The sequence below is a fragment of the Centruroides sculpturatus genome, unplaced genomic scaffold, assembly GCF_000671375.1.
Source record: "Centruroides sculpturatus isolate CEXI.00-Female unplaced genomic scaffold, Cexi_2.0 scaffold1079, whole genome shotgun sequence".
Taxonomy (NCBI): domain Eukaryota; kingdom Metazoa; phylum Arthropoda; class Arachnida; order Scorpiones; family Buthidae; genus Centruroides; species Centruroides sculpturatus.
Window position 1 is genome coordinate 28,709 of NW_019385267.1, and position 21,224 is coordinate 49,932.

Below are 21,224 nucleotides of genomic sequence, written 5' to 3' on the forward strand. Positions count from 1 at the left end.
TTTTTTTTTTGTTGTTAAAATAAATAAATATATTTTAATATAATTTTTAATAACTCAGAAAATCAGTCAGAATCACTTTTTTAGAGTAACAATTAAGCAAAATTAATTAAAGATGAAAGAAGTATTGAATAAATTTCTATACTTTCACAACTTTACTTTCACTTATTAAATGTCCTTGAACTATTTTGGATTGATTCCAATTCAGAAAATTATACAATGTTATATACTTTTTCGTGTTATACGAAAAGGACACTTTGCTCTCGAAGCGATTAAACTTATCTATTAAAAAGAAAAAACAAAGAAAGTTTTGATGAACTTCTCAATTTACTTTTAAGATTTTTCTAACTAACTTATTCGATTAACAAGGTTTTAACTAAAGTTAATTTTAATCGTGATTGATGAACTTGCTACACTTACATTAAACAGTTACCCTAGTTATAAATTCAAGTAATTAGATTATCAGAAAATTCAATTTTCATTGGTATGTGATATTAATAATTAAATTTAAATGAGATTTCTTAATGATAATAATAATAATAATAATAATATCGAAACGTATTTATATTATTTTATAGTTTTAATTCTTTTCTAAATTGTTACTTGTACTTTCTTAAATAGAAATACTGTAATTAAATAAATAAATAAATAAATAAATAAAAACAGTAATTAGATTCGATTAAGATAAAATTAAATGCGATTAAATTAAACCATGTTTACTTCTTTATAGTTTATGCAATTAGAAGAACAGTGTCTTTATTTGATTTCTTTATCTGAAGGAGGAAAACCGAACTCAATTTAATTACATTAGTAAATACGAGAAACAAATTTAAATATCGTTAATGATTTTATAGAAAATTTTAATTTTTATTAATGTAAAATTAATTTTTGGTATATATATTTATTTTTTTCTTATATAAGCTTATATATACTTATGTGTGCACACTTATATATATAGAGTGATTCAAAAGTCTTCATACAAAACACAGGACAACTGAAAGAATACCCTTGTGATGTATGTGGGTAATGTCATACATAATATCAGTATGTTAACTTATGTTTATCAAGAATAATACGAATGGATTCGTACTGTAAGTACATTCAATTAAATGGAACTTCATGCATATCATATTCTGTAACTTGTAACTATATAATAAAATGAAATAAACCTATTTTTTATGTATGAAAACTTTTGCATCACTCTATGTTAATTTGTGTATACAGTAATGCATTATATTTATATAATATATGCATATATAAGCTTATATTGCATTTTCAATTATTCAATATATACTAATACATTTTTACTAATTTATTAAGTAACTAAAAGTAGTAGTTTATAAGCTTCTATCTGCGATGGTTATTAGAATTTAATAAAGAAAACAATATAAATTTTAAAAGAAAAAAGTAAAAATAATAAACGATATTAAAAAATTAAAAAGGAAGTAATAAGAAAACTTTATAACAAAACGTTAGAAAAAAGTAATAATAAAACTTTGTGTGAAAGAAAAAATAATTTTTGTAAAGAAAATAAAAAAGAAAATAATGATTTTCATTGATGATGAAACTAAGGACTTAAAAATGTAGAATTTTTTTGTATTTTTTTTTCTCGTAATTTCTAAATTAATTTTTAAACTATTTTATTTAAAATCTCTCAAAATATAAATGTTATTTTCTCCAAAATATAATCAAAGTAATTGTAATAACCGTAAGATAAATAAATTATAACTAAGAACTGGTTTAAAGTTTTCCATTAAGAACATTTACTTAACGATTATATTTTATTTTTTTTCTAGAAAAGTCATAATAGCATTAAATTAATATAAGCACCAGTAATATTTCAGGTGAAGAAAAGGTTTAATTTAGCAATAAATATTATTAAGATATTATTTCTTTTAAAGTATTAAATAATTAAAACTGATTTAAATATGATTTAAGTCGAAAGACAAAACTTATTAAATGAGAATTTTATCTGATTATTTTTAAAATTACGTAAATACAAAGCAATTTGATGATCTAAAATAACTTCTATTACTTTCTTATTCTATAGAAAATAAATTAATTTAAATGGATTCGAGTCTTAAATAAATTCTCTCTAAATGCATATTTAGTGACAAAAAAAATTACGTACCAAACAGAAGGAGGCACTGGAATTGAATGAAACTTTATTAGTGCAAACGTAACGACAATGTTAATAATTGATTATAATGTGATAGCAAAGGGAAATTTTCTATTGAACCTTTACTACGTTGTACAACCTCCTCTTGCCTGGATACATCCGACGACATGGTCGAGTATGGGGCATACAGGTACCGTACGCTATCCTGTAATAGATTTACCCATAGATGTTGCAACTACCGCTCCAGATTCCTCACATTCATAAATTGCCTAAGTTGGAGTCCTATCTGCTCGATGGACGATAAATCTGGAGACTGGGTAAGCTAAGGAAGTGTAACAACATTACAGAAACATTTCTCGGAAACCCTAGCTAGAATAGGATCCGAGGAATGCCTCTGTCACGTTTCTAGCAATATAATGCCGAGCCTTTTTACTAGAAAATGGCTGTTCGCAGCCTTACCATGAAAGGCAACATTGAAAGACGTAGAGTACGTATTGCTGTGCCGTCAATGTCCTTCGCACCACTACTAGAGGCGACTGTTATGCGAAATGGTTCCCCAGATCATCATCATACTGTTGAGTGTGCCGCTCAACGGTATAAACAGGATTGAAACTCTAAACATGATTCTTCCACTCTAACGTCTAGTCACAAACAGAAAAAGATATTCTGCCATTCCGTAATCGTCCATGCTTCTCTATTGCAGCATGGAAACGAAGCCGACGATTCTGGAGTGCCAATGGCAAGACGCGTAGCAGTCGCTGTGTATGCAAATTTACCTCTTCTAGTTGCGTGTCAATGGTATGGAAAGAGACAGAACTATGTACCGAGACAGCCTAACTGTACGCGAAACAATTCTTTCTGGGTGCGTAACTTTTACCTCAATAAATTTATTTGCTTTTAAAATATATAATATATAGTATATATTAGCGTAGTTTTATTAAACTAAAACTAAGGCATAATACATTAATATATAACTTATATCCTTATATAACCTAAACTGTTTTGAAGTTCATCTTTGCAGACATTTTTAGCAAAATTTTAAATTGTAAAATTGCTTTCTAAAAAGTGTTTGTTAATTGGAAATCAAGTAATTATTATCTGTTTAATTTTATTTTAAAATAATAATAATTTACTAACGTAACATCCAAATATACTAGTAAATCAATAAGTGTATNTACAAATAAAAGATATTTTAAAATAATAATAATAATATAACGTAACATCCAAATATACTAGTAAATCAATAAGTGTATAACAGTTAATTTCATTGACAGTAACATAGTAATTTAGCAATTTAACAACCGAATACACATTTTAAATTGTTTATTATTTTTTTACGTGAAATATACTTATCATTACATATTATAAAATTGTCTGGTGTAAGCTATTTCTGTTGATTTGTTAATGTATATTAGTTGTGCCTACATTACTATTATTACTTTAATTAGAAAATGAAACTTTATCGTATTCATAAATTAAAAAAATGGCATTAAAATTTTTAATATTATTTAATCTTGTAAAATGAAATATCGATCTAAATGTTTAGTCAATGAAGTTATTTCTTAATTTAAGTTATCAAAAGCAATTTTAAAATTTATTTTTATTGATCCGTTTATCGATATAATTAAGTTACCTGTTTAAGTTTCTACTAATCGATATAATCTTTATAAAAATATAACTTTTAGAAGTTTGTGAATTTAATAAATTATTGTTCCGGATGGATTCTTCTTTCCAATATTGTGTAAAGAATATATGATGAAACATGGGTAATCTTGTTGTACGAGACAGAATTTTTCGTGAAATAGTAGTATCCATAATAAACTAAATGGGCAATTGTTTCAAAAGCTTTACTCCAAATACTGCCAATCAAATTGAGCAACACTGAAGTTATTTTATTGATCTATTTAACAGAGTAAAAAGTCAATAAATTTTTAATCATTAAATTCTTTTAATATAATAATCCTTGTCAGTTTTAAGTGCTTAAATAAATTAAATTGTCTAGGAACTAATATAAGTTTTAACAATATTTAACAATAGCTAATACCATAAAATTTGATTTTAAACCAAAATTTTTTTCTTGAAGAAACGTTTAAGTTTTTCTTCTGTGATTAATTTGACGTTATTTTATTTAAATTTTACTACATTTAAATTTTAAAATGTTCTGTAAAAGTAGTAAATAGCACTTCTAACAAAATACTTGTACAGTACATTATACACATTATTCCCCAGTATAGTGTATACATTATATGTATTATTCCCCAGTATAGTGTACATTATATGCATTATTCCCCCAGTATAGAGTACATTATATGCATTATTCCCCAGTATAGTGTACATTATATGCACTATACTGTATCTACGGTGACCATATTTTTTGGGGGAAAATAAAGGACATATCGAAGAAAATTAAAAAATCTTATAAAATTCATAAGTTTATAACATTTATTACACATACATACACATTGTAAAAATTCAAATAACATTAATTTTGATACTTTTCAGTAGAATTAATTTTTTTTAATAGCACTGGTTCACGCTTTAAAAAGTCATAAAATTCTATACAGTTCATTTGAAAGTTGTATTTGACAGAAATAATGTGCTTACTTTTAACTGGGTTTTTTCATTCGTCCACATATTATTCACCAATGAAAATATTCGTTCGACGATGCATTAGATCCAGGGAGACAAAGAAAATTCTACGATTTTACAAATGTTTTTGAAAGCAATTTTTTGCTGTAAAATGTTCAAAAATCTCAACCCACTTTTGATGGCAGGGCTTGTTATTCTGTCGCCATTCGTCGATCTTTTCGTTTGTGACATATTTTTTTACACACAAAACTTCATCAAATAATTCACTGTCGAGTATATTTACAGACCAATGATTCGAAATAAAAATCTAGCTTTCCTCTACCTTCACCCACAAAGGGATTTTGAGTAATGTGACCCATTCAAACACCTCTATTTCAATAAAACACATGTCCCAATTATTTAGCACATTAACAGTAAATATGTCACATGCTCAAGCCCCCGAAGATTGTCGACAAGTGTCAACGAATGCTCACCAACGCTCCAAGTGTATCATCCACCAACCAGGGTCAAAGGGCCGTTCGGTTGGCGACACACTGCACTACCGCGCTCTATGTAGCAACGTATGGACATGATGACAACACTGATCGCAATGGCGTACACGAAACTAACTTGTTCAATATATTATTAAAAAAGTTTTTAAACTTTGCATTGAATTTACGAAATAAAGGACAAAATGCCTATTTTATAAAATAAATAAAGAAAATAAAGCAGTGAAATAAAGGACTGTTCTCTTAAATAAAGGACGTATGGTCACCGTAACTATATCCCAGTATAGTGTACGTTATATGCATTATTCCCCAGTATAGAGTACATTATATGCATTATCCCCCCAGTATAGTGTACATTATACGCATTATTCCTCAGTATAGAGTACCGTACATTATATATATACTTCCCAGTATATAGTACATTTTACGCATTATTCCCCAGTATAGTGTACAGTACATTATATGCATTATTCCCCCAGGATAGAGTACATTATATGCATTATTCCCCAGTATAGAGTACATTATACGCATTATTCCCCAGTACAGTACATATACGCTATGTACAGGAGAATTCAAAAATCTTCAATCCTAGGCAAAGAATTCGCTTTATTATGCAGTCACAGAATATGCTCTAAGTAGAAAATATGACGACCGGTCGAGGGGGTTTAAACAGTTAAGTTGTATAGCATAAAAATAAGAAGTTTCATAAAGTTTTAAACAATACACAAAATCAAAATTAGGACTTAATTCAAAAACATTTTAATTAAATTAGGCTTACATATTACAGAATAGCAGCACAAAAATAATAAAATGTAAATAAACAAAAGAATAATTCACAAACAGAATTAATAAAAACGTAAAAATAAAATGTTTTATTTAGTCAATGTATTGTTTAGAATAGGCTACTGTAATAAAACTTAAGAAAATCTACTTTATTCTATTGTTATATCTGATATTTTCTATATAAAAATAACAACAATACAAAAGCTTATTTTATTTAATTTAAAAGTATAAGTTATCCTATTACTTCCTTTGACACAAAACCTAAAAGATGCTCAGATTCAATTCATTTTTCAGAATTTCTGTCAAGTTCTGTAGAAAATTGTTTTAAACGGTTTACTTTATAATTGCATAGACACAAGATATTTTTTTAAAAAAATAAAGAAAATAATAATAACAATTTATTTTAATAATTTTTAATATTTTCTTTATAATTTATTTAATACATTTATTTTGTTATATTCTTCTTTCCTTTAGAAATATTTAATTAAATATAAAAAATTAGGATCTTAATTAATTTTTATTTTATAAACAGATAAATGGGAGATTTTTCGTAATTTATCAAGTGAAGAAAGAATTGAAATCTGATAATAAATAAAATGAAAAGTGTTAAAAATTTGAATTATTTTAAGTAATAATTTATTTATTTAATTATAATAAAATAATTTTATAATTTAAATGTAATTAAAGGTTAATTTAGTAGATATTTAAAGACAATTTTTCTCTTATTTTATTTATTTATTTATTTATATATTTTTTATTTTGCCTTTCGATTTTTAAATGATGAAATATTTTACCTAACAATGGCGGCCTCAAGGAGAAGGATGAAAGGGACACTGGAAAAATAACAAAGAAAAAAACACAACTGAATTTTAAAAAATAAAAAATAATAAAAAGAGTAAAAAAGAGATTTTTTTTAAGAAAAATAAATAAATTTTTTGCATCATGCTAAAAAGAAATTAAATATAAATAGTCTTTCTTCATAAATAATATCAAGATATTAAGAAGTTTAAAGAGAAAAAGGAAAAAATAAATTTTATTAATTACATTTTTTTTTCAATTTTTAAAAGATAATTATAATTATTTTGTTAAATTATAAATAATTTTTTTATTGTTATTAATTTATTTTTAAATTTAAATCTATTCTATACTAATTAAGTAAGTCGCATCATTAATGAGAACGTCGGCTTCGTTTACGCATTATAACAATAAAAATAACGTTATAATTTCCGAGACAAAAGTCTTTGTGTATATATATAAAATATAAGAATAAAAACATATTTAGAATAAAGAAGGAATATAAAAGAACAATTAACATTAATGAAAAGAGAATAAATTTAGAAGAAGACACCTGCGGCTCCGGATAATGATAACATCGAGAAGATTAGCGAAACAAATGAATCGACCATTCGTGTTAATGTTATCTCGTTTCAAAAATTCCCTCTTAATTTTTAATATTTTTCTACATCGAATGTAATATTCTACCGAATTTAATTAAGCATACTTTAAACAACAAGTCATTAATAAATGTAAGCATCGAAACGGGATTTTTTAAATATATATATATATACGTGTATATATGTTTGTATGTATACAACTGTCTCGGAGGCATGTCGCTGTCGTCGTTTCTCTTGAGAAATATTAATTTTTAAATGTGGAAATGATATTTTTATTTCTGCTTTTGACAAACGACTAGAAAGGATTTACGCAATTTCCCAGACGATGACAGTTTTCGGGTCTTTATTGGTCACTTCCTGTGTCAAATAGGAGGTCATCTAACAGTAAATGGACTCGGTGACGGCCCATTGAACTAATGACAATTTTCACACAATTATATACAAATTCCTCATCCGTGAAATAGTGCATTTTATGCTCTTGCAGTTTGGATTATTAATAATTTAATACGCCGAAACGGAGGCCATTTTTTTATTTTNACTGCACACAATTCTGTACTTTTATTGATTGAATATTCAGTGTTTAAATATTAAATTAAATCGAAAATTTGTTTTAATATTTAAGTTTTAAAATTTATAATAAAAATTGAATTTAAGTATTTTTTTTTAATATTTATATTTTTATACAAATTTTTAAAATCAAATTATTCCAATATGGGCCTGACCGAACCCAAGATGCAAGAACACCCACAGACTATATGTATTTTCATTGTTGATCATGAAATTTGGAGCCTCCTTGGGGCAACCCAGACGAAAAAGAGAGCCACTCTATATATATGTATAATGAAAAAACATAATAAACAGCGTTTTAATCTTATATATTTGAAGTTATTTTTATATTACATTTATATATTCTACAGCCTATTAATTTAATAGCCAATTCTTTCATACGTTTTATCATTTTTAGGAAACAAAAGGAAAAAAATTCTCATTAAACTTTAGAATATATCTGCTCAGTTAAAAATTATCTTTCGATTCATTACTGAGTGAATTCATGACTTAGCATAAACACAGTGTGTATATATGTATATATATATATACAATGGAAAAAAAATAGATAATCAATAAAATTAATTTCTTTCCTTCATAAAGATAATACAAATTACAATATAAAAGAGGTTACTAACAAGAATAATTTTTATTCTTTATTTTCTAAAGGTTGGATCGATATTTTAAAGATTTATTAACTTTAATTTCTTATTCTCTCATTTAAATAACAGAATGTTCATAATTGCCGAGGATATTATTTGAAAAAATTTGAATGCAATTTATCAGTTTTCTTTTCTTTTTTTTTTTTTAATGCGTGTGTGTTAACGATTATAGCAAAACAAAATGTATTTTTTTAGGATAATTTTTGCCCGAAGAAAGTAATTAGAAGTTACTAAATTGGGTTGTTTCGGTTTAAAGAAGTTTAAAAAGTAAAAAGTGTAGCTTCGAGCTAAAATATAAAATTTCTCCTTTACAATATTGTTCCATTCACATTATCTTTAGTTCTATTCAAAATTGAAATTCGATACTTAGAAATTTAATCTTAAGATCTGAATTTTCGGAGTTTATTATTAATGAAAAACTGCTACAGGTAAGGTTTACAAATATTTACTTCATTTATTTTTCTATTTATAAAAAGATAATGTTTATAGTTAAAATGTCAAAGTTCAGCTAAACAAGTAAAGAATAGATTAAGAACTTTTATTTCTTTAAAATCTTTTGTAATTATTCTATAGGTGACTTATTGTATAATATTACATTTTCAATTGTTTTCAATATAAAAATATATATTACCACTATAATAATGTAATTCCGCTTGAGTTACCGAGTGATTAAAACCATTGTCACTTGGAGTTTATTGGGTTTTCTTCAAGTATGTAACAAGTAACTAGAGTCAGTTTCCTGTAGAAAATCGCAACTTTCCCTTGGCAGATCGCCCATATTTAGTATTACCGAATCCCACTAAATTTGATACATCTAAAGGTTAAATAATTAAATTAATGCTATCAATTCTGTATAAAATTTTATATTAACACCTAAACAATTGTTTGGGTAAGTGAGGTAGGTTGAGGTTAATGCACTAATAATTTAATATATATAAAAAAAATAAATTTATATTATTTTTATACATATAACATTTATTTTAGAAGCAAATTTAGAATCTATCTGACTGGCGACGTAAGTTATTGTTATTTTAATTCCTAGATGGATAGTAAAATTAAGTACAGTACAGTACATTAATCGCAGTTACATTGTAAATAAAAGAAAACAGTAAAGAAATATCATTTTTCTTTTTCAAAAAATCAAATATTGAATATTGAATTACATGAATCACTAGGGGTTATGTAGCAGATTTCAACAAATTGGATTGTATTGAATTCATGGTATAAGGTAATTCGACACATGGACGATTTGCCAAGGAAGATGTGACTTTCGGGAGGATTTTTATGAAAATTGGTCCCTATTTAGGGTGTTAGATATGTGGTTTGGATTGAAGATATTAAGGAATTGCAAACATGGGCGATCCGCGAAAGATGGGGTGCTTTCCTGGAGGATTTTTTATGGGAAATTGGTCCCTATTCAGTTGTTAGATACGTAAAGAAACCCGACATAAGAGGTATGAAAAAGCCCTCTTAGTACACAAGAGAAGGAAAGAATCAAAACATAAAAAAACAATTCTTCTGAAAATTTTATTCTGTGACTTACAATCCGCATATATATCCGCATATATACGTGTATATGTGAGAGAGAGAGGGGGGGAAACCTCGTTACAATTTTCTATCTTATCCAATATGAATTTACAAGATAATTATTTTACAAGTTTCTTCTAAATTTTATTAAGTCAGAACATTAGTTTTCTCTTAAATTTTAAAATTATTCTGTTATATATATATTAAATTACTGACCCTGAGTTTATATTAAAACTTTTTTGTAATATAAAAGAATATTTTAAAGTCAAATAAATTTTTATTTTGAGTCTAGAATTTCAAGTGTCTGCACAGTATTTGACTGCACACAATTCTGTACTTTTATTGATTGAATATTCAGTGTTTAAATATTAAATTAAATCGAAAATTTGTTTTAATATTTAAGTTTTAAAATTTATAATAAAAATTGAATTTAAGTATTTTTTTTTAATATTTATATTTTTATACAAATTTTTAAAATCAAATTATTCCAATATGGGCCTGACCGAACCCAAGATGCAAGAACACCCACAGANATAAACTTTAATCATTTTTTTTTTTGTATGTGTGAATTTTTATGTTAATAAAAAGAATTTAAAAAGGAAAAAATAATGATCTTGAATTATTAAAAAATCATTTTAATGTTTAAATAAGACAATACTGATGAGACAACCCGAAAGTAGATAAAGCATGTAAAGCAATATTCAAATCCGACCGTGAGTTGTGTGATGAAATTAATGCATACCATACCATTTTCGGTTATTGTGCAAAAGTTATTAAACAATACAGCAGAATAAAGCAGAAATTTTTTAATGAAGTAGGATAAAGTAGAATTAAGAAACTTTGTCGAGGGCGCCATGTTTTTTTTTTCTTCCTTTACAGCCCAGTACAATTCCCACACCTTGTCTCTCCGTACCTTATTGCCAATCATAGAAATTTGTCAGCAAGATAGCAAGTTTTTTTATGGCTGTAGCAGCTTTAAATATAGCAACTTTTCATTCCAAACAGTTGGCAAATACTGTAGCTCTCATCTTCCCAGGATCTGGTAATCGTTAGTTATATCTGATATATTACTGTAGAGATTTGAATAAACCAAGTTTCTAATTAAATGTATTTTACTATATTTTAAGATAATGCTCAAGACAACAGTTATAGTAGCTCTTCGATTACGTGAATTTTCCATTGAAGAGTTTGTAGTAGAAAATTTTAAATACATTTTATTGGTTGTGTGCCTTGGAACATACAAACCATCTCGTCTAGTGAGATTAAGATTGTAGAGAAGTGCAATAGTGATATCATTGTCAAAGAAGTGTTTTCATCTCTTAAACTTTTGAATGTTGAGTTAGACAATTTTGTTGGACTTTTGATAAATAACACTCCGTATATGAATGCTACTGCTTTGAAACTCATGCCAGTGTGTACGAGATTGTTCCATACGACATGCTGGATACATGTTATACATTTAGTCGCTGAAGAAGTGCACAATAAGAACATCATCCTGAACGTTTCATCTCAGAGATGAAGGCAGCTCTAGTAAAGGCAGCAAACAGAAGGCATTCATTCCACATACCTCTATCTGCCAAGAACCACTCTTCGGTACTGCCACCAGTTATCACTTGATGGAGACGTGACTACAAACAGTTTCGTACTATCATAAGAAGTGGAATGCTACTTTACACTAATAACTTATAATTAAATACATATATTACATAATTTATATATTGAATAGATTTAGGGGGCTCCGAGATCAGTGGCCCTTAGACATGTACAGTACATCAAGTACTTAAGTGGTCAATCCGGCATTTGTGATATCGTTTTTAAAAAAAATTTTCATAATGCAATTTTTTATTTTAAATGGGAAGATAAGCTTTAAAAATAAGAATCGTAAATTACTTGTGCAGCAGATTTATGATTTTTATCAAATTTGATGAAAATATTTTTGTGTGATTTTCTTTGATTAATTTCCATTCCATTCCAACTTTTTTACGACTTGCTGGAAATTATCAGACCGCAACTCACATTTTTCCATTTTTAAATTTAATTTTAATTTTAATTTTTCCTTTCTGCTTTATTGATACTCGAGCTTAAGTGTGATAAAAACAGTAAAAAAATTATAGAGAATGTAATTAAACTTTTATAAACACTTTTAAAAAAGAAATACAAATTACAAATTTTAAAAAATTTGTTTTTTTTTTTTTTGTCTCATTTACACTTTGTAATTCTATTTTAATTATCGTCTTTAATTAATAATTTTTCAAATTTTATTATTATTTTATTTGTCATATTCCATTTTATAGTGTGATAAATTAAATGAATTCGTAAACACATTTTCTAATCATAAAATTAAACAAAATATTTTACTTTACAACTTTTAAATTTCAGCATTAGAAAAAAAAAAAATAATAATAATAAAACGTACGTAGATACGATAGAAAAAGTAATTAATTGACTTATTTATTCATTTAAAAAAATGCATAAATTAGATTTAAAATGTTATTTTAGTCTAATTTTTTCTTTCATAAATTCGAAATTTGAATAAAATAAACTCTTATTTCTTTAAATTCATTATATAATGAGTTTATTTGTGTTATTTCATGCGTTAGACTGGGAAGAAAAGACGTTAGAAGAGTAAGTCTAGCTTTAGATTTAAGCTCTTTACATATGTTAAAGGGATTTGTTACTTTTCTTTGCTCAAAACTTGGACCGTTTCGAACAGATTAACTCACTGTGTATTAAGACAACTTAATTTTATTTATCCTTAATCGTTAATTAGAAATATTTAAATATAAAAAAAAACAACAAGTATTTTCATAATAAGAGGAAAATTAGAAAGAAAATACTTTCTAAATTTTCTATAATTACTTTTATATATTATTAATAGTTTGTAAATATTTAAGAAAATTCTAATTTACATATTTACAAATTCATATTAACATATATAACATATAGGTAAACAGCTACTACATTTTAAACAAGCTGCAACATCAAATGTATTTAGAGTATAATGTAACAATATCGATTTATATTATAATGTAATATATAATGTTACATTGTTGTGTATATTTCCGTCGTGTATTTATTATTTTTAAACAGTTAATCAATTAATTTGTTGCTTCGCTAGTTAATTGAAGCAACAGATATAATAATAATAATTTTAAAACTTCGTTTTAATTCCATTAAAAAATGGCATTTTTATTGTTAACAATACAGTAAAAACTGTGTAAACAGGAATCGCACGGTACCGAATATTTTTCTGGTTTGATAGGTTTGTTTTTAACACAGAAAATCGCTCCGTTCTAAAGATTTCCTCCGTTTTGGATAGGTTTTACTGTATATATTTTTATATTATTTATCTTACAAATCTCTTTTTGTTTCCTTCAGTGGCTGTTGTTTAGAGGTTTTACTGTAACTGATTAGTTTTAAATTTATATTTTTACAACATTTTAATAAATATTAACAATCTTAAATGTTGAAAATGATGTCCACAAGGCAATTTTTTAATCTTGAACATCAATTAAATGCATTCATCTGAATAAGTTCTAAATACTTTAATAAAGACCTCTTAAGGATTGGTTTATATTATTAATTTAATATCAAGGATGTAAATGGCCTTAAGGATATTCGATTCCCAGTTTTCTACTATTAATTAACCATCTGCTTCTTTCTATTTTAAGTGTACTAATATCAAATTTAACATTTGATACGAATTAAAATCGTTTTGTGCAATTAAAAAAGTGCAATTAATTAATTTATTTTTAGATTAATCAATTATTAGCATGTAAAATGTTTGAATAATTTCAATAATTATTTAAAAAAATAAGAATAATTATGAAGTATCTTTGCAAATGCGTGCTTAAATATATTTAAAAATTGTATATTTTATTATATAATAATGTTTTAAAATAATATTAAAAATTCATACAGCTTTAAATATGATAAAACTATTTACTTTAATTTGTTTACTTATGTAAAGTGTAAATAAATAAAAGAAATAAGTAGAAATGTTTAAGTAAATTACATCCGAATCTAATATAATAACAATGTCTAGTTATCATTTAATGGTTTGCATTAAAGAAATAAATAAATTTACGTAATTTTCGAGATCTTTTCTCGATAACTAGAAGTGTCATGTTTATTAGAATAAGCTTCTTTTACAATAAAACAAATTGCATGACCCAAATAATTCTATGAAGTCAAGTGACAAGGAAAATAAAATACAAATGGAAGTGTATTGTGAAAAAAAATTAGAAATTTCGGTTGAAATTCGAATCCTATAGCATCTATTATTTTAAATGATATTTAATTGATTTAATTTCTAACCTCTAACGTTAAATTTATAGAGTTGTGATCAATAATATTTCTAAACCTTATAAAAATATTGAGATNACTGCACACAATTCTGTACTTTTATTGATTGAATATTCAGTGTTTAAATATTAAATTAAATCGAAAATTTGTTTTAATATTTAAGTTTTAAAATTTATAATAAAAATTGAATTTAAGTATTTTTTTTTAATATTTATATTTTTATACAAATTTTTAAAATCAAATTATTCCAATATGGGCCTGACCGAACCCAAGATGCAAGAACACCCACAGACTATATGTATTTTCATTGTTGATCATGAAATTTGGAGCCTCCTTGGGGCAACCCAGACGAAAAAGAGAGCCACTCTATATATATGTATAATGAAAAAACATAATAAACAGCGTTTTAATCTTATATATTTGAAGTTATTTTTATATTACATTTATATATTCTACAGCCTATTAATTTAATAGCCAATTCTTTCATACGTTTTATCATTTTTAGGAAACAAAAGGAAAAAAATTCTCATTAAACTTTAGAATATATCTGCTCAGTTAAAAATTATCTTTCGATTCATTACTGAGTGAATTCATGACTTAGCATAAACACAGTGTGTATATATGTATATATATATATACAATGGAAAAAAAATAGATAATCAATAAAATTAATTTCTTTCCTTCATAAAGATAATACAAATTACAATATAAAAGAGGTTACTAACAAGAATAATTTTTATTCTTTATTTTCTAAAGGTTGGATCGATATTTTAAAGATTTATTAACTTTAATTTCTTATTCTCTCATTTAAATAACAGAATGTTCATAATTGCCGAGGATATTATTTGAAAAAATTTGAATGCAATTTATCAGTTTTCTTTTCTTTTTTTTTTTTAATGCGTGTGTGTTAACGATTATAGCAAAACAAAATGTATTTTTTTAGGATAATTTTTGCCCGAAGAAAGTAATTAGAAGTTACTAAATTGGGTTGTTTCGGTTTAAAGAAGTTTAAAAAGTAAAAAGTGTAGCTTCGAGCTAAAATATAAAATTTCTCCTTTACAATATTGTTCCATTCACATTATCTTTAGTTCTATTCAAAATTGAAATTCGATACTTAGAAATTTAATCTAAGATCTGAATTTTCGGAGTTTATTATTAATGAAAAACTGCTACAGGTAAGGTTTACAAATATTTACTTCATTTGTTTTTCTATTTATAAAAAGATAATGTTTATAGTTAAAATGTCAAAGTTCAGCTAAACAAGTAAAGAATAGATTAAGAACTTTTATTTCTTTAAAATCTTTTGTAATTATTCTATAGGTGACTTATTGTATAATATTACATTTTCAATTGTTTTCAATATAAAAATATATATTACCACTATAATAATGTAATTCCGCTTGAGTTACCGAGTGATTAAAACCATTGTCACTTGGAGTTTATTGGGTTTTCTTCAAGTATGTAACAAGTAACTAGAGTCAGTTTCCTGTAGAAAATCGCAACTTTCCCTTGGCAGATCGCCCATATTTAGTATTACCGAATCCCACTAAATTTGATACATCTAAAGGTTAAATAATTAAATTAATGCTATCAATTCTGTATAAAATTTTATATTAACACCTAAACAATTGTTTGGGTAAGTGAGGTAGGTTGAGGTTAATGCACTAATAATTTAATATATATAAAAAAAATAATAATAATAAACATTTTAGTTTTAGATATTTAATAAAAATTCAAAACTTTATACATTTTATCGTTTAAACTATAAATAATTTTATTAAATAATTTACGTGTAATTTCAAGATTTCATAAAGTAAATTTTGTAGAAAAGTGCAAAATTTATGAAAAGTGTAGATTAAAATATTAATTATGCAGTTATATTTTTGAAAATTTTAAAGTTACTTTTTATTTCTTTTTTTAAATATTAACTTGAAAATATTTAAATTAATAATTTTCCATGTAAGAATTTTGTTTTCATTTTATTCGCTTCATGTTATTTACTCTTATATAAACTCTGTTACTTTATTTATTTTTTATTTTTTATCGCTATTCATTCCATTATAACTTTCTTTCTTTACCAGTTTTACAAATAAAAATCAAAAATAGCTTATTTAAAAGATTTCTAATTACAATTTCTAGTGTATTTTTCTTGAAATTTCTAAAGAAATAATCTATTTTAATTTGTTATAAATATTTAAAAATCAATTAGGTTTTTAAATTGCAGAATAATTTAAAGTAAACCATCAAAAAGTTAAGAAAAAGTCAACAAAATTTTGTTAAACTCTCGAAGTAATAAATTATTTAGATCCAGAAGGAATTAAAGAGAAAAGTTCAATTTTTAAAACGTTGAAACTGTAAATGTAAATTAAGATGTAAGAAAAAAAATTGTCAGTCATTCATTTTTTAAGAGAATAAATAGGAAAGTAATCAAAAGATTTTTTCGGATCTTCAGTTAATGTGACATTTTAAAATATAAAATAAAACTGTGTAATTTAAATTCTGAATATTATGTAAAATAACACTTACTTAACTTAAAGATTCTGTTATTTCGACTTATATAATTGACTAATTTACAAATTAAAGTCTTGTTCTGTAACTAAGTAAACATAAATTCTTGTTAAATTGAACATGAAAATCAATAGGCTCTCGCTGTATTAGATTTCGCTTTGACTTTGAACTAAGGTAAACATATATTAATGAAGAATGTTGAATGTTGTATCATTATCGAGAACATACCTCATATTAAAACAATTTAAAAGGAATAACATTATATTTTATTTGTTCATAAACTTTAATCATTTTTTTTTTGTATGTGTGAATTTTTATGTTAATAAAAAGAATTTAAAAAGGAAAAAATAATGATCTTGAATTATTAAAAAATCATTTTAATGTTTAAATAAGACAATACTGATGAGACAACCCGAAAGTAGATAAAGCATGTAAAGCAATATTCAAATCCGACCGTGAGTTGTGTGATGAAATTAATGCATACCATACCATTTTCGGTTATTGTGCAAAAGTTATTAAACAATACAGCAGAATAAAGCAGAAATTTTTTAATGAAGTAGGATAAAGTAGAATTAAGAAACTTTGTCGAGGGCGCCATGTTTTTTTTTTCTTCCTTTACAGCCCAGTACAATTCCCACACCTTGTCTCTCCGTACCTTATTGCCAATCATAGAAATTTGTCAGCAAGATAGCAAGTTTTTTTATGGCTGTAGCAGCTTTAAATATAGCAACTTTTCATTCCAAACAGTTGGCAAATACTGTAGCTCTCATCTTCCCAGGATCTGGTAATCGTTAGTTATATCTGATATATTACTGTAGAGATTTGAATAAACCAAGTTTCTAATTAAATGTATTTTACTATATTTTAAGATAATGCTCAAGACAACAGTTATAGCAGCTCTTCGATTACGTGAATTTTCCATTGAAGAGTTTGTAGTAGAAAATTTTAAATACATTTTATTGGTTGTGTGCCTTGGAACATACAAACCATCTCGTCTAGTGAGATTAAGATTGTAGAGAAGTGCAATAGTGATATCATTGTCAAAGAAGTGTTTTCATCTCTTAAACTTTTGAATGTTGAGTTAGACAATTTTGTTGGACTTTTGATAAATAACACTCCGTATATGAATGCTACTGCTTTGAAACTCATGCCAGTGTGTACGAGATTGTTCCATACGACATGCTGGATACATGTTATACATTTAGTCGCTGAAGAAGTGCACAATAAGAACATCATCCTGAACGTTTCATCTCAGAGATGAAGGCAGCTCTAGTAAAGGCAGCAAACAGAAGGCATTCATTCCACATACCTCTATCTGCCAAGAACCACTCTTCGGTACTGCCACCAGTTATCACTTGATGGAGACGTGACTACAAACAGTTTCGTACTATCATAAGAAGTGGAATGCTACTTTACACTAATAACTTATAATTAAATACATATATTACATAATTTATATATTGAATAGATTTAGGGGGCTCCGAGATCAGTGGCCCTTAGACATGTACAGTACATCAAGTACTTAAGTGGTCAATCCGGCATTTCTGATATCGTTTTTAAAAAAAATTTTCATAATGCAATTTTTTATTTTAAATGGGAAGATAAGCTTTAAAAATAAGAATCGTAAATTACTTGTGCAGCAGATTTATGATTTTTATCAAATTTGATGAAAATATTTTTGTGTGATTTTCTTTGATTAATTTCCATTCCATTCCAACTTTTTTACGACTTGCTGGAAATTATCAGACCGCAACTCACATTTTTCCATTTTTAAATTTAATTTTAATTTTAATTTTTCCTTTCTGCTTTATTGATACTCGAGCTTAAGTGTGATAAAAACAGTAAAAAAATTATAGAGAATGTAATTAAACTTTTATAAACACTTTTAAAAAAGAAATACAAATTACAAATTTTAAAAAATTTGTTTTTTTTTTTTTTGTCTCATTTACACTTTGTAATTCTATTTTAATTATCGTCTTTAATTAATAATTTTTCAAATTTTATTATTATTTTATTTGTCATATTCCATTTTATAGTGTGATAAATTAAATGAATTCGTAAACACATTTTCTAATCATAAAATTAAACAAAATATTTTACTTTACAACTTTTAAATTTCAGCATTAGAAAAAAAAAAAATAATAATAATAAAACGTACGTAGATACGATAGAAAAAGTAATTAATTGACTTATTTATTCATTTAAAAAAATGCATAAATTAGATTTAAAATGTTATTTTAGTCTAATTTTTTCTTTCATAAATTCGAAATTTGAATAAAATAAACTCTTATTTCTTTAAATTCATTATATAATGAGTTTATTTGTGTTATTTCATGCGTTAGACTGGGAAGAAAAGACGTTAGAAGAGTAAGTCTAGCTTTAGATTTAAGCTCTTTACATATGTTAAAGGGATTTGTTACTTTTCTTTGCTCAAAACTTGGACCGTTTCGAACAGATTAACTCACTGTGTATTAAGACAACTTAATTTTATTTATCCTTAATCGTTAATTAGAAATATTTAAATATAAAAAAAAACACACACAAGTATTTTCATAATAAGAGGAAAATTAGAAAGAAAATACTTTCTAAATTTTCTATAATTACTTTTATATATTATTAATAGTTTGTAAATATTTAAGAAAATTCTAATTTACATATTTACAAATTCATATTAACATATATAACATATAGGTAAACAGCTACTACATTTTAAACAAGCTGCAACATCAAATGTATTTAGAGTATAATGTAACAATATCGATTTATATTATAATGTAATATATAATGTTACATTGTTGTGTATATTTCCGTCGTGTATTTATTATTTTTAAACAGTTAATCAATTAATTTGTTGCTTCGCTAGTTAATTGAAGCAACAGATATAATAATAATAATTTTAAAACTTCGTTTTAATTCCATTAAAAAATGGCATTTTTATTGTTAACAATACAGTAAAAACTGTGTAAACAGGAATCGCACGGTACCGAATATTTTTCTGGTTTGATAGGTTTGTTTTTAACACAGAAAATCGCTCCGTTCTAAAGATTTCCTCCGTTTTGGATAGGTTTTACTGTATATATTTTTATATTATTTATCTTACAAATCTCTTTTTGTTTCCTTCAGTGGCTGTTGTTTAGAGGTTTTACTGTAACTGATTAGTTTTAAATTTATATTTTTACAACATTTTAATAAATATTAACAATCTTAAATGCTGAAAATGATGTCCACAAGGCAATTTTTTAATCTTGAACATCAATTAAATGCATTCATCTGAATAAGTTCTAAATACTTTAATAAAGACCTCTTAAGAATTGGTTTATATTATTAATTTAATATCAAGGATGTAAATGGCCTTAAGGATATTCGATTCCCAGTTTTCTACTATTAATTAACCATCTGCTTCTTTCTATTTTAAGTGTACTAATATCAAATTTAACATTTGATACGAATTAAAATCGTTTTGTGCAATTAAAAAAGTGCAATTAATTAATTTATTTTTAGATTAATCAATTATTAGCATGTAAAATGTTTGAATAATTTCAATAATTATTTAAAAAAATAAGAATAATTATGAAGTATCTTTGCAAATGCGTGCTTAAATATATTTAAAAATTGTATATTTTATTATATAATAATGTTTTAAAATAATATTAAAAATTCATACAGCTTTAAATATGATAAAACTATTTACTTTAATTTGTTTACTTATGTAAAGTGTAAATAAATAAAAGAAATAAGTAGAAATGTTTAAGTAAATTACATCCGAATCTAATATAATAACAATGTCTAGTTATCATTTAATGGTTTGCATTAAAGAAATAAATAAATTTACGTAATTTTCGAGATCTTTTCTCGATAACTAGAAGTGTCATGTTTATTAGAATAAGCTTCTTTTACAATAAAACAAATTGCATGACCCAAATAATTCTATGAAGTCAAGTGACAAGGAAAATAAAATACAAATGGAAGTGTATTGTGAAAAAAAATTAGAAATTTCGGTTGAAATTCGAATCCTATAGCATCTATTATTTTAAATGATATTTAATTGATTTAATTTCTAACCTCTAACGTTAAATTTATAGAGTTGTGATCAATAATATTTCTAAACCTTATAAAAATATTGAGATTTTAGTAATTGATATTACAATAACACGAAAAACATCCTTTGCCATTTAATACATTGTTTTAAACATCTACTTATAATCCTATTTTATGAAAAGTGATACATCAGATTAATACATTTTTTTTTTTTTTATTAAAGAAGATTTTGTATATTACATTATAATATCAAGTTTCGTGTTTTAAA